We start from the raw sequence: 16,508 nt of genomic DNA, 5'->3' as shown, positions 1-16,508 counted from the left end.
TGCTAGCCAGAACCTGCTAAAGATGTTTCTGGAATAGGAGGAAATTTGGGTTTCCCATAGAGAAATACTTGAAGGAAATGATTTTCATTCAGCATTATAAGCAAAAAATAAAATAGGGCCTGGGGTGGGAAGAGTCTTATCATGATACCATTCCCCATGGAAGTTTGGTAGGTCTTTTAAAAACTGCCATTACCTATAGGAAGGAAAGAGGAGATTATTCTAATCTGGAGTGCTGTTATTTGTTATTTCTTTAAAACTAAAAAATCAACAATATAAATATTTGGTGTTTAGCCAGGTTGTTGCAAGAAGATGCCTTACTTTCAGACTATTTCTGATTATTATGCTGAATGTAAACCTTCAGGCCCTGTGAGATAAGGCTCATATAATACTGAGCTGTATCCTATCTATCCATAAAGATCTTTTAATTATGAAAAAATCAATTCATTAATAAGCATTTACTTACCATCTACTATGTACCATCTATTGTGTTGGGTGCTGGGGATTAAGATAATAAATACAACACACTCCATCATCAAACTAAGTGGCACAGTGGACAGAATGATGTCAAGAAGACATGAATTTAAATCCTACTTCAGATACTTACTAGCTGTTGAACTGTTTTGTGACTGTGAGACTACTTTACATTGCCTATTTATGGTGTGGTTGACAAAGAAAATATATTATTTCCTAGCACATTAGAAGTGTATCACTTTACACAAAAGACTTTCCTTTATAGCAGCCATATTGGTCAAGACCAGATCTCCAAATGTGTCTGAGGACAGTCTTCCAATTTAGGTAGAAGAAATGACCTCAGAGCTGGGTTATAACAAGTTCGGAACCTAAATTGTGATTTGCTGCCTGGAAGAGTATATTGGAAGAAAACATTTACTCATGGTCACAGCTGATTGGAGGGAAAGATTTGCTGGTGGTGAGAAAGTTTATGTTGTTCTCTTTCCCCTTGTCGCTTATGCTGCCTGAGAGGTAGAAACTTCAAAGCCCAGCCAAGGGAGACGCCTGGAAAATTTTTGCAGAACCCAGGCTTAGTGGATTTGCTTTTGGCCAAAAGAATATAATGGTGCTTCAGATCCCAGACAAGTGAACAGACCTGGAAAACTTCTGTCATTCTCCAGGCTAAGGTTCTGACTTGCATTGGTAGAGGGAGTTCCTCCCTGGGAACTCCCTATGCCAGTCAGTCTTTTAGTCAACTAGCATTTGTTAAGCATCTACCATGTGCCAAGAAGGTCCAGTTCTTGGCCCTATGCTAGCCCTGATGCTTTCAACACCTCCAAATTTAGCATATACCAAGCATTTTATTAAAACAATAGTATCCGTGTTTCAAGTACAGGAAGTGCCTCCCAGAGAACAGTCAGCTGGACATCAGAAATTACTGGTCCACTTCCTGGAGCTGAAACCATGTGACTTGTAGCAATCTGCTTCCTCAACTTCACTGTTTACAAATTAGTAGAATGCTAGAATCATGGAATATTCAGGTTGGATTGGTCCAAGGAAACAGAAGGGCAGGAAAGTTGGAAAAAGAAACTGGAAAAGCAAATCCTCAGATTAGTACATAATCAAAACCTCCAGGCTCAAGGATGTGGCCCTGAGGGCGTGGAAAAGGGCAGTGGGTAAAAATGGTAATACCAGTGGATATTTATATAATGCTTCACGTTTTCAAAGCACTTTACATTTATTATCTCATTTTGATCCTTACAATAACTCTGTGAGATAGGTGCTATTATTATCCCTATTTATAAATGAGGGAAATGAGACCAGAAGTAGTTGAATGACTTGTCCAGGATCATAGAGGCAGTAAGTATTTCTGAGGTAGGACTTCCCTTCCTTTCCTTTCCCTTCCCTTCCCTTCCCTCTTCCCCTCCCCCTTCCCTTCTCTTCTCTTTGTACACATAGGATATCAAACCCTAATTGGCCAGTGCTTTGTCCAAAGTAATGTAAATTTTGATCTCTGAAACCTTTTCTTTTTTTCTTAAGGACTATAAACCCTTAAACCTAAATCACGCTGGCTCTTATTGATTGGCCAACAATAGGGTGCAGGCCAAGTCCCACTTGTTTGGGCCCTGATTGGCTCAGAGTCAGTGTAAATAGCAATTGTTTCTGTTTTGGCCAGAAACCCTGAGGGTCTTCCCCTCCCAGATTGATTCTTTTTTTTTTTTTTGACTAGGTAAAGAGGCCATTCTCTGTCTCTTTTCATACCTATCCTTAATCACTGCCTCAGTCAAACTGAGACTGTTAAAGACCTTACCTTAAAAAGGCCAAGGTCTCCCACTGCATCCAGGGTCATCCCCAGTTGGTCTGATCTATATCTCGCTACTGGACCCAGACGGCTCCAGAGGAGAAAGTGAGGCTAGTAACTGCACAGCTCTCCCTCACTTAAATCCGATTAATTTGCACGTCATGGCATCACCTCCCTGAAGTCTCCATCCTGGACGAAGGACAGACAACAACGACAACTAACTATGCCAATGTGAATTGTCTTTGCTTTGAAAAGTTGGGGAGCAAGAAGCAAAATCCCTAGATCCTTCAAGACTTGGGGGATTGATGATGATTGGGATGGTGACTGATTTACTATATTTCATGCTGCCTAAGTCTGATACTTTTTCATATTGTCATACTTTACCCTAATCTAATTAAATCATTTCCCTTTGGTTATTCTATGTACTCTAAGTGAATTTTAATGGGTACATATGCATAGGGATAGTTTCCAGGGAGTAGGAACTGAGCCAAACAGAGTATCTAGAATCCAACATCTGAGAAAAGTCTTAGGGAGTAATAGGGGAAGAAATAGTAAAGGAACCTGCCAAAACCACTAGTTCACATACATTTTCCAAGTGGGACACAGAGAAATTGAAGTAATTTGGCCAGTCACATAGAATATGTCCCAAGAAATGAATCTAAGAAATTTGATTCCCAGATTATTTCTTTCTTTTTAGATCAACCCAATTTGTTATGGATTATTTATTCATGATTCCTTGAGCTAATTTTACCAGTATTCAGCTCAAGAAACAATTTTTTTTTTTACTTCAAATGATTCATAATTTATTTAATCAGCATGGATTTTCCCTTCATCAGTGCAGATTGTAATCCTTTCATTTAAAAAAAATTACTATGTACTTAGCAAATATCAACAAGCATGAACATTTTGGCGTAAAAAGAATAGGAAAAGAACTGTGAACTTCTATTACACATAGTTTATTAAATTTTGTATAGTAAAAAAAGTGTCTAACTTGTTTGTATCCTCTTCTATATTTGTTTCATTCCTTCTTTGTTTCCTTTCTTTTCTTTCCTCCCTTCTTTTCTCTTTCTCTTTTCTTCCTTCTTCCCTTTCTTCCTTTCTTTCCTTTTTTTTCTTTTCATTTTCAATGAGAAAAGCTTCTGGAAGGGATGGCTAGAGAGGCAAAGAGATGGACTACTTCATTTTCTAAGATTAGAGCAAAGGATGAGAGGATGGATGGAGATGTAGAAATGCTTTGATGTGTGCAGTAAAACAGATGAATGACCTTGATTTTCACAGTTAAGTAGGAAATAAGGTCTTTTTTCAGACAGAGAGGATAAAAAGTGGCATCAAGGGCTTGAAAGGAAAGTTTGAAATAGCTACTTGCAGGAATATGTTAGATAGTCAATCAGAAAAGAGGGAAAAAAAGATTTCTGTGCAACAGTGAGGGCCTAGTTAAGTTGGATGACACGAATTTGTAGTGGACTCAGGTAGCATAGCTACATAACTTCCTCCAATGGCCCTCAGTGCTATAGGAGTGGAAGGAGCATAGAAGGAAATTATTGGGAGGCGGGAGATAACCCAGGCCTGAGGATAGACAGAGCATGAATGATGCAAGGATGACGAGGCAAGGGAGTCAAGATTAGAGAACAGTGAACTGTTGAAGCTCTTAAATATAGGGTCAAGGCTATGAAGGAAGTGGGGAAAGAGGCCAAAGAAGGGGTGACCAATTAAGAACAAGAAGATGGAGGGGGTCTGGAGGTTGTGGTCAGGAGGAAGAATAAATGTAAGATTGTGTGACTTTTAAGTAAGGCTTCCTTCTTTGGAATGGATCATTTACCTTATTTGTCAGAATGACATCTCATCATTCCCCCAAATTAAATCCAACTTTTAAAGATGGAGATTTATGAGCACCAAAGATATCCAACAGAATGTGAGAGGGGCTCTGCAGGCAATTGCTAAAAAGGAAATTTAAAAATGTCAAGAATAACTGTATAGTCACCTAAGATGATTTTAAAAAATTGGACGTACACATTCTGTTTGAAAAAGCTGTCTTAAAACCGTTGAATCATACCCTTCTCACCCTGGCTGTCAGCAACTGTAGTGCAACCTGGCAGCAGCCTGTTGCTAGACAGCTTTACTTCCCTGCTCAAACCTTTAATGCTTCCTATGCCTACACCAGAAAATACACACTCTTAGTCTCCTCCCAACTGATTTCTCAAGTCCCATCTCATTGCTTGTTTCAATGTGAACTTTCCATTCCAGCATAACAGAACTACTTACATTATTCATGTCTGGAATGACCTTACTTGATGACTCTAAGTAGAGAATGACCTTAGTTAATTTTATCAGTCACCCAAATCCCACTAATAATCATACTTTTAAAAAGTCATTTATTTTTAACATTAATTTTTAAAAATTTTGAGTTTCTAAATTCTCTCCCTCCCTTCATCTCCTCCCCCCACCCATTAAGAAGGCAAGTAATATATCAATTTTACATGTAAAATCATGCAAAATATATTTCTATCCATTAATAATGATAAGAACAGCAAAAATAGTAGTTAGTATTTATAAATCCCTTTAAGATTTGCAAAGTACTTTATCTCACTTAATCCACTATTTCCAAGAGGCTTTCTCTGAATGACATCAATTCATAGTAATTTCTCCCTCCTCTGAATTTTTATTGCATTTATTGTTTACTTTTTTTCTCAAAGCTCATTTGTACTATTGTTTATATTTTTACATGTATAATAAGTCTTGTCTCTCCAAGTAGGCTCAACACCCTGAGGGGAGTGGCTATGGCTTCTACCATAGCATCTTATACGTATGTAGGTGCTTTGTGAATATTAGTGGAGGGCTTGTTCATCTGATTATATACAAAAGGGTAAAATAATTTTCCCAGCTCTTGGGTTATGTGACTAAAGCCGAGCACAGCTCTTTAAACTTCTCAGGGAATGGAGAAACTTGGTTAACAGTTAATCATTATCAGTAGTAAAAATGATTACATATTTTATTTTTATATGTATATATATATATATATATACATACACATACATACATACACACATAAGTATGTATACACACATATCTATATATGCGTCTATATCGATCTGTGTGTATGTCTATCCATTTTGAGGCTCAGTGGATATAGTGCTGGGCCTGGAGTTAGAAGGGTTCAAATCCGGCCTCACACATACTTACTAGCTGTCATTTAACCCTGTTTGCCTCAGTGTCCTTATCTGTGAAATGAGCTGGAGAAGGAAATGGCAAACCGCCCCAGTCTCTTTGCCAAGAAAACTCCATATTGGGTCACAAAAAGTTGAACGTGACTGAAGAACATGACTGAACCACTGAACAACAACTTTCTGCCTCCAGGCCTACCGCTCTATCCACTGTACCACCTAGCTGCCTCTGGAACTGAATATATAAATATGGATTAGATGCTTTTTAACTAGCTGTATGACCCTGGGCAAGTCACTTAACCTCTGTTTGCCTCAGTTTCCTCAACTGTGGAATGGTGATAATAACAGCACCGACCTCCCAGAGTTGTTGTGAGGATGAAATGAGATAATATTTATAGGTGTGATATAAATGCTTATTCCCTCATTTTCTTGTTTCTCTCTGGAGCTCCAGTGTCACATTACCAAGTGCCCCTTGATCATTTCCAATTATATTTCTTTTAGGCATATGAAACTCAGCATGTCAAAACAGAACTTGTTAGCGTTGCCTCTGAACCCATTCCTTTTCCCAACTTCCCTCTTTCTTTTGAGGGCACTGCCATCCTTCAAGCTACCCAAGTTCTAATCCCTGAGTCTTGACTCTTACTCACTCCACACACCCAATTAGTGGCCAGGCCTCATCAGTTCTACCTTCATGTCTCTTACATCGGATTCCTTTCCACTCCTATGAGGACTACCCTAGTCTAGGTCATCATCACCTTTCATCTGGACTATTACCATAGCCAGCTAATTGTTCTCTCTTCCTTAATCCTCTCCTCAATACAATTTTTCTTCCACACAGCTGCCAAAGTGATTTTCCTAAAGCATAGGTATGACAGTATCACTCCCCTACTTATTAAACTCCACATGGCTCCCTGTACTCTGCAGGACCATATATAAATGCTTTGATTTGGCTTTTAAAGCCTTTCTCTGACATTCTGTTTTCTACCTACCCTTCCAGACTAATTATACATTGTTCCTCTTCACGGACTCTGCATTTGAACTGAACTGGACTACTTGGTTCTGGTATATAACATTTCATCTCTTGCCTTTTCATTGGCTGTCTCCCATGTCTGGAGTACACACTCTCTTCTCTGTCTTGAAGAATCCCTAACTCCTTAGTTCAGCTCAAGTGCCACCATCTACATGAGGCCTTTCCTGACCCCTTCCACATTTTCTCCCCATCTCAGATACTAATGGCCCCCTGAAATGATTATGTGTTCATTTGCATGTGTACCTGTTGTTTCCACAAACAGAACTTATACTCCTTGAGGGCAGAATAGCTTTTGGTTTTGTATTTTGTTTCTATTCCCAGTGCCCAGCACAGTGCCCAGCATATAGTTGGCACTTAATAAATGCTTGTAACTTGATTGAATTGTTATATTCCTTCATATTAATATAAGAAAATTCCCCCTTTATGTCTATAATGTGCCACACAAAGTGAATTTATGCCATCCTAGGAGAGGCTTTCTACTCCTTCAGTGCTCTGAGATTTGTTTGAAAGGCCAATGTTCATCATATTCAGGAAAGTATCAATGCCTGTTGGGTTCCTGGGCAAGAGGAGTTAATACCTAGGCGATGGAGGCAAGATAAAGAAATCTGAGAGACAGTGTATGTGTTATCCCCAAAAGCTTCTTTCTGAGCATCCAGCCGTGAGAATATCGAATAATTCCTCTTTTGTCCATGGGCTGGCTTTCCTAGCTATCAGGATGAGTCCTTTGGCCCTGTTCCTGGGTTGCTTGTTAAACTGTATGGAATAAGTTATCATAGAAAGCGGTGGGTGGAGGGGGAAGATTAAAGGAGGAATATAATCGGTGTGAAGCAATGGCCCTGAGTCCAAAGAAGCACATGATCTAAGGAAAGGAAGAGGTTCCCTTGAAAACCAGAGACTGCACACAATGCAAATGATCCCATATGCAGCTGCCACTGGCAAGCAGCCACTTGCCTCCAAAAAGAATAAAATCAAAGCAAATAAAATTCCCGCTTAACCCTGAAGCTTAGTGACTTCAAACAAGAAAAAAGAAAAAGTGACAATATTTTCCCCTCATGCTCCCCCAGTGAATGCTTCCATCTCACTATTTTGTGCCGATGACCTCATAATCTACAGTTGTTTGCTTCAAGATGCCCCATTCTCTCCAGAGTATCACATCTGGTCCTGGGCATTCCTACCTAGGGCTACAACATCTGGAGTCAACCACTTTGGTGAATGGCAGGGGTTCCTAACCTGGGTCTCATGAACGTGTTTAAAAATTTTCTTTTTGGGTAACTGTATTTCAATAAAATGTGTTTCCTTTATAATCCTAAGCATTTTGTTTTATGCATGTTAAAACATATTCTGGGAAGGGTTCTGTCGGCTTCACCACATTGTCAGTGGGGTCCATGACCCAAAAGAAGGTGAAGTAATCCTGATGTAGAGAGAGAGAGAGCATTCTAATCATGGGATCACAGTATCCTTGAGTGGGATAGAAAGGTACCTTAGAGGCAATTGTCCAATGCTCTCATTATGCAGATGAGCAAATGAATGCCCAAAGAAGTGTAGTCACTTGGCCAAAGTCACAGAAGTAGTAGGTGGCAAAGACAGAATTAAAACACAAGTCCTCTGACTCCAGATCCAGTGGTCTTTCTGATGAACCATTTTGGCTAGGTGGTTTGAATTCTGGCTCTTCTATGTATTAACTGTGTGACTATAGGCGTGTCACTTAACCCTTCTGTACCTCAGTTTCCTCATCTGTAAAATAAGGGTGTTGAATGAAATGAGCTCTAAATTTCTCTCAGTTCTAAATCCCATGATATTTTGAAATTGGAATGAATATTTCTCAGCCAATCCCAACTATCCTTTCTTTGTTAATGTCTATAGCAAATAAAGCATAGGGAAGTGAGCCATACTTGCTGCTACTATCTTAGTACAAAAAGCACTAGAATTGGAATCGGGACATCTGGGTTCAAGTTCCAGTTCTGCCTTTTACTAACTTCCACTTCCTAACTCCAAAGTCACTTTCCCTTCTTAGTCTGTTTGTTGTTTAGTCATTTTTTGGTCTTATCTGATTCTTTGTGAGCCCTTTTGGGGTTTTCTTGGTAAACCACTGGAGTGGTTTGCCATTTCCTTCTCCAACACATTTTACAAATGAGGAAACTGAGGCAAACCACATTAAGTGACCTGACCAAGATCACACAGCTAAGTAAGTGTCTTCCTGACTCCAGACTCAGTCTGTTTACTCACCTGTAAATATATTTTGTAAACAGCAATAGGTGAACGACAGTTTTTATAGAGTATTGAACCCTTCCAAGTGAGTAAAAATCAGCCCATTTTAGACAGGTATCCTAGGGTAACAGAAAGACTGGTACACTTTGATTCAGTAGATGTTAAGTTAAAATCTCAGCTCTGAAACCACCTCTGTAACTTTAGGTATGTTACTTAGTTGTTCTGAGCCTTAGTTTCCTCATCTGTAAAATAGTCAGTCAATAAACATTTATTAAGCACTATGTGCCAGGAATTGTGCTAAGCACTGAAGATATAGAGAAAAGCAGAAGACAGTGATCTTGAGAAGCTCATAGTCTAAAGCGAGAGACAGCGTAGAGATAGCTAAGTACAAAGAGATATATGCAAGATAAATCGGAAATAATCAGTAGGAGAAAAGCCTTAAGGGAGAATCAGTAAAGGCTTCTTGTAGAAGGTGGGATTTTATTGGGATTCAAAGGAAACCAGGGAAACCAGGAGGCAGGCAAGAGGAGGGAGAATATTCCAGGCACAGGGGACAGCTGGTAAAAAGGCGCTGAGTCTGGAGATGGAGTATCTTATTCAAGGAACAGCAACGAAGTCATTGTCATTGAATTGCAGAGTGTGGGGATGGGGCAGTAGAAGGAAGAAGGAGGTATGAGAAGAATGGAAAGTTAAGAGAGGTCCAGGTTTCAAAGGCCCAACAGAGGCTTTCATATTTGATTGTAGAGGTGACTCCAGGATTGGAGTTTATGGAATGGGGAGGGGTGACATGTCTGGATCTGTGCTTTTCTGAAGATTAATTTGATAGCTGAGTGAAGGATGGACTGAATACTTGTTGTGCCTACCTTGAAGAATTTGTGAGGAAAGCACTTTTTGAATTTATAAACATGAATAGTTATACTTTTTCATGAGAACTTTGGAGGTCTTCAACGTACATTGAACCCTTAGCAACCAGACCTGAATTGTTATCTCAAGTGATGAGGAATTTGTCTCTGTTTCTATCAGTAACTAAGTAGCTATAAATGTTTAGCCCTCCCTGAGTCTATGAAGAAATCAAGGAACTCTGTTTTCAATAGGTTTCTATCTGCTTTGTGTAATAGAGTGAACAACACACTAATGAGACCTGTGTTCTAATGAGCCTAGGAAAGTTGGTTTACCTCTCTGGTTCTCATGTTCCTTATTTTTGAGTAAAGAATAATACTGACTTACTTATACATGAAGCTAGAAGTGCACCAGTCATTCCATTATGCCAGGGCACCTCTCTAAAATGAGCTGACTCTTACCTACTTGGAAAGGTGCAATACTGTATAAAATCTGATGTAGATGATCCTCTATTAACTTTGCATCTAGAATTTTATGAGATTTTTTAAAAAAAACCATAAAAGGCTTCATTTATAGCAGCATAGAATCTTGCAGGAGAGAGATTATAGTCGTGCAATGCTTTTCTCTGGGCAGACCACACCTGGAGAATTTTGGTTCATTTCTAAGGGCCACATTTTAGGAAGCCTTGACAAGCTGGAAAATTCATAGGCATTAATGACCAAGGTGGTGAGGAGACTTGAAACCATTCCATGGGTGAATTAGTTGAAGGAGCTGGGGCTGTTTAGTTCGAAGGAGAGAAAAGAAGTGAAGACATGAGACCAATCTTTAAATATTTGAAGGTTCAGTCACATGGAAGAGCAATTAGACTAGTTCTGTGTGGTCCCAGGGAGAAGGACAAGGAGCAATGATGGAGGAGAAGCCAATTTAGGTTTAATGTTAGGAAAAATTTCCTATCAACCAAAACTGTTTAAAAAATAGTGCCTTGTTAAGTAGTGAGTTTCTGATTACTAAGGGTCTTCAAAAGGAGGTTTCTGCAGGAGATTTTTCTTCAGGCACTGGTGTTGGCTGAGCTGGAATCTCTTTCAACTCTTAAGATGCTATGACTCTATGAGACGAACTTGGTCTATTGCCAAGTCCCAGAACTCTCGAGCTTTGTAGTAACATGATGTTAACTGAGTGTGCATTGTGTGGTACTAACTTTTCCTACTTTAAGTAAGTGAAGCATCATTCTATGAATGGTGTAGAATTGTTTGGACTTGACTTTTGGAGAGGACCAATGATATCATGGGGTGATATCTTGAGTTGTGCATGAATTGGAGTGAAGTGAGACAGAGTTGCACAAAGTCATCAGGCTCACTCTCTCTTCCAGAGTCATCAAAGTCCATTGGTAAAAAAAAAGTCAAGACAACTTGTAATGGCCCAGAATGCAGTGGTTCTTTGGTGTCTTCCATTTCTGACCAAGCTCTAAATGCTCCTGCATGGCTGTTGGAACAAATTGTTCTCATCCACCTATTCTGCTGGGGTAAGTCTTCACATGCTTGGGGTAGACACTCACCAATGGGTTTGAGGCCTTTTGGTTGCCTTTAATCTGGTTTAGCCCATCTGCAGAGATGGTTTACTGGATATGGCTGCTGTATATGCTACAGCTTCTTGGAGCCATAGGTGAGAGTTGAGTACCAGGTAGATTATCAGAAGTGTATGAACAGCCCTGAAAAGGGCTCAGTAAGCCCTCATACCACAGGTGCTAGGCCTCCTGCACACCCTATACACAACTACAATGAGAACTTCTTCTCTAAAGGATAGTACTAACATACTAACATCTGTATTACATAAATAAGTATGCACACATTTAATAACACACACACACACACACACACACACACACACGAATAACTGTAAAGCTAAGCCATTGTTAAATTGTTCAGTTGTATCTGACTCTTTGTGACCCTGTGGACAACACTGTCCATGGGGTTTTCTTGGCAAAGATACTATAGTGGTTTGCCATTTCTTCCTCTAGTGGATTAAGACAAACAGAGGTTTGCCCAAGGACACAGTTAGGAAGGGTCTGAGGCCAAATTTGACTTCTCCATGATCACACAACTAGAACATATCTGAAGCAGGCTTTGGACCCAGGCATTCATTCAGATTTCAAAAAGTTCTTCCTAAAGTGTTAGTTCAACCATATCCCACTCAACCCTTCCCTCCTTCCCTCTTCCTTACCACCATTCAAACCCACTACAGTGGCTACTTATTGCCACCAGAATCAAATAAAAAATCCTCTATTTGGCTTTTATGATGTTGTTGTTTGGGCGTTTTTAGTTGTATCCAACTCCTTGTGACTCCATTTATTGTTTTCTTGGCAGAGATACTGGAGTGCTTTGCCATTTCCTTCTCTAGATCATTTTACAGGTGAGGAAACTGAGGCCAACAGGATTAAGTGACTTGATCAGGGTCATGCAGCTAGTAAGTGTCAGAAGTCAGATTTGAACTTAGGTCTTCCTGCCTCCATGCCTCCATCTACTGTACCACCTAGGTGCCCCCTTAGCTTTTACAGTCCTGTATTTTTTGACCTTTTCATACCTTACCAGTCTTCTTACCCCTTACTCTTTCTTATCCCTCCCTCTCTGTCCACCTAAGCACTCTTGCCCCAACACACACACACACACACACACACACACACACACACACACACACACACATACACACTTTGTGATCCAGTGACAATGGCCTCCTTGCTGTTCCTTGAATAAGACACTCTTCAAGGGTGGGGAACCTGTTGTCTCGAGGCCACATGTGGCCTTCTAGGTCCTTGAGTATGGCCTTTTGACTGAGTCCAAGTTTAACAGAACAAATCCTTTTATTAAGGGGATTTGTTCTGGGAAGTTTGGATTATTAGACTGTAAACTTCTTAAGGACAGGGACTGTCTTTTGCCTTTCTTTGTATCCTCAGCGCTTATCACAACATCTGGGACATAGTAGGCACTTAATAAACACTTGCTGACTGATGTGGATGACTATTATAATGGACTGTTAAATAGAAAGGCATTTATTGGTACAAACTACCTCTGTGATTGGTGCACATAGCACAGGGGCATAAGTACAGCCACGGCTGTCCAGATTTCTTCCAGAGTTATCTGTCACCCACTTGCCTAAAGGTAAAGCTCCCTCACTATAGAATCTTTTTTCATCCTGATGCCTTACCCTCATCCACATAGCATGTGGCTATGGCAGCTACAGGAGAAAGACCGGGTGCAAAAATGAGAAACTTTGGGACAGCTGTTAAATGGATGTGTCTTCTAAACCCTTCAAGTGTAAGGAATGTCTGGTGTGGAACCTGTCCCATGCATGTTGAAAAAGACGGCAGACATTTATGTTATCTGGGTCCCATCAAAGAATCCGATCCCACTGAAAAGTATATTATGTAGCTACTCTGAGTGCATTCAAGAGAAAAGAGTGCATATCACAAATGATATTTATGCAGTACACATACATAAGTATCACTAGCAGTGAGAATTTAAGAGTGTGGGCTGCATAGAACAGTTTGTGAAAAAATTCATAACTGCCAGATTTTAAAAGTTCACATTCATTGCACATAATTTAAAATCTTATGATGTATACTTTTATGCTTTGGCAGCTGTTGCTCGAGAAAATATGGGGAGAGACGTTAGCATGAACACTGCAGTCATGGTGGTGAGGAGCAAGCTGTAATAGGGACCTAGTGCACTGGGGAATTGACTGTAACTCTGAAAAGGGGGCATAGAATTACCAAAATGTGTGAAGCTGGACATTTCCTACAAATTTGCACAAATATCCATTGACTTTATCTATATATGCTTTCACTAGAATCAAGAAAATGCCAGGTTTCCCCATTGTGTAAGACAGCCAGCTAGGAAGCACCATATAAAGAGGATGACCATAGCAAAGAACATATACAGCTTGGCCTCAAATGCAGCTGTGCAAACCCTGCCAGGAAGAGGACTGAAAAGTTTGAATTCATCATGGAATAAGTTTAGTTAATAGATCATCCATCCATCCACCCCTCAATACCATCATCAAGAGGAAACTTTTAGCACCTTTCGAGAATGTCTTTTCACCTTCCTATAAGGTCTCGTATCATGATTTTGTAGAAGGTGACAGAGCTGGGTGTTGATGGAAATAGAATAAGGATCAATACATGATATAGAGGACCCTGAACATCTTCATAGCTTGCTTAACTACTGCCTACTCATGAGTGAAGCTTTTTTTTTTAATAGGCTCTTTGATCATTTACAGGAGCACTACAGTATCAATTCTGTGATTTTCATTAGGTAGGGATTATTAACTAAATGAGCTAGCTGACCAGTTAATTACCAGCAAGAGAACATGGATGGCATTAGCTGGCTCCAACTCATATAGTTTTAAGACTTGGGATGGAAAGACTGTTCTGAAGGTCAGGGAGATTAAAGTGAATTTTGCAAATATGCTTTACTATTATACAGACAGAGTGAGCTTGTACAAATAATCACATAGCAGAATGGCAATGTGAATGATAAGAGACATTGCCTGACAGAAAAAAGCTGTTGAAAAAGATTCAACATGTGATCTATGGAAAATGGATCATCACTGTGACTTTCAAAGCATTCCTTTATGGCTGCTGAACCCTTTGGATGGGCAAGGAGTGGCAACATCCGTTTTTCATTTGCCTATTGGCATGTATCTGATTAGGAGCAATGCCATTTTCTTTTGGAAGAAAATCGTTAGAATTTGGCAATGATGCTCCTGAGTCCTGGGTTCCTGAAAACATTATTTGGTGCTATAGCTGTTGGCAGACACTGTGTGCCAAAATTTGGCCTGCATTGCTAATTTCCAAACATAATTTTTATGGTCTTGACATTTAAGGACAATGAGCTTTCCCCCCCATCAATCACATCACTGTGATGATTGTAGATGATGTAATGTATGAGGCCTGTAATAATGATAACCTCAAGAAAAGTTTTCACCAAATATATGTACCACCAGAATTTCAAATCTCAGCATTGTTTATAAATCAACCATATATCTCATATGTAATATTTATCATATAGAATATCTATCTCTATCTCTATCTATCTATCTATCTATCTATCTATCTATCTATCTATCTATCTATCTATCATCTATCTATCTATCTATCTATCTCCTATTTTGCCAGAGCAAAAGGAGGCATTAAGATATCTATCTATCCAACTTTCCTCTGTTTCTCAGTAGAGAGCTGGCTGGGGTCAGGACGATGGTGGGCTGCACAGGGGCACTGAAGCTTCTCTGTTCTGGAGGCTGTGTTCTGGAGCTTGGAGGTTCCCACCAGGTTATGCAAGAGGTGCCAGTATCAGATTTTGCAGTACAGGAAAGACCTATGAAAAGATCAACTATGCCACTATAGATAGTATCATCCGGGTGGATCATTCAGGGGAATAAGGAGCAAACTGCATATATGCTAGACAAAAGGCTGTACTAGGTAGAATGAATGTTGGACCAGTTATTCAGAAAATGCGGGATCAAGAAAAGGCCTATTTGAAAAAGTTTAATGAGCTGATGGTTACATTTAGAGTCCGACCAACTATTCTGATGCCCTTTTGGAATGTAATGGGATTTGTATTGGGTGCTGGAACAGCCTTACTTGGGAAGGAAGGGGCAATGGCTTGCACTGTGGCAATAGAAGAGTCAATAGCACACCATTATAACAACCAGACTAGGACATTAATGGAAGAAGATCCAGAAAAGTATGAAGAGCTCCTTCAGATAATTAAAAAATTTTGGGGTGAGGAGCTGGAACACCATGACACGGGGCTTGACCATGATGCAGAATTGGCACCACCATATGCCACCTTGAAAGGTGCTATTCAGTTTGGATGCAGAGCTGCAATATGTTTATCAGAACCAATTTAAAATAATTCTTTGTGACATCATGTAAAAATGATAGTAACTGAAGGAGTTTTATTTGCATGTGAACTTTATAATTATTATGAATTTTGTTAATAAATTGAATAATTCTACTCTGAAAAAAGATATCTATCTATCTATAATCAATCAATGTTTTCATTTATCATCTATCTAGTTTCCTCATTATCATCATATCATCATCATCATCATCTCATATTCTTCCAGAGTAAGAGGAGCTGAAGCCTTATCCTGAACATCAGACACTTGGTTCTTTTTAAAGATTTCCATGACAAATGACAAATTGAGACACTGGTCCAACAAATGTATTCCATTTGGTCACATTTCTTTCTGGAAGGTTTCCAAAATGCCACAAAGAAACTCTATAGCTGTTGGTACATTTAAATTCATCCATAATTGAGGAACACTGTTTAGGAACTGGCACATTTGCACCAAACTGACCAGCTGTGTCAGTTTCCAGGGAATGTCAAGTCGACCTCTCAAGGTCCAAGAGCTAGGTCTATTTCATTGTTCTCACACAAGTCAGCATTGCGGTAAACTTATCTCAGTGAATACGATGAAAGCTGAACTCCTGGTGTAATTGCCCCCTCAACCAAAAAAAGCCATCTTGCCCAGTAATTCTGATGAGTTACTTTCAGCCATTGCTTTCAACCTACCATCACTGCTGTAGAAATTGTTTTCAAAGTAGGCTGAGGCTTATAAAAAGTTTGGGTAATAAGTGTATCACCCTTAAAACTCATTGAAAAATGATACGGTTCTCTGGGACCTCTGCTAAGTGTAGCTCTCCTTCTGGTTGCTAAATTTCAATCAACTCTAATGAAATATTCAGTGAGACTGTACCAGGTGTCATACCTCCAAATGGAGCAACTTAGGAATGAACCTATTACTGGTAAGGAAAATATGGTTGTTGGCATTAAAGATATAATACTATGGTTAGATCTGGGTGATGCTGAGAAGATAAGCCTCTATATTTCACAGATGCTAGTCTTATGCCTGCAAAGGTAAAGAAGAAAGAGATGCTACAAAATGGTTTCTACCCGAGTGTGGAATGCTGGCATCACCAAACCGGCTTGCTGTATGTAGAAAGATGCCCTGGATGGGA

General features: G+C 39.6%; 1 pseudogene; it reads left to right on the top strand.

Annotated features, from left to right (window-relative positions):
• The window catches only part of LOC110220528 (NADPH-dependent 3-demethoxyubiquinone 3-hydroxylase, mitochondrial pseudogene), a 35,080-nt pseudogene extending 19,686 nt beyond the window's left edge, over nucleotides 1-15,394 (top strand).
• Nucleotides 15,395-16,508: the final 1,114 nt, after the last annotated feature.

Source organism: Phascolarctos cinereus, unplaced genomic scaffold (genome assembly GCF_003287225.1).
Source record: "Phascolarctos cinereus isolate Bilbo 61053 unplaced genomic scaffold, phaCin_HiC Scaffold_4;HRSCAF=312, whole genome shotgun sequence".
Taxonomy (NCBI): Eukaryota; Metazoa; Chordata; class Mammalia; order Diprotodontia; family Phascolarctidae; genus Phascolarctos; species Phascolarctos cinereus.
The sequence above is the reverse complement of the archived record's forward strand: the minus strand, read 5'-3'. Positions and strand labels throughout refer to the sequence as shown.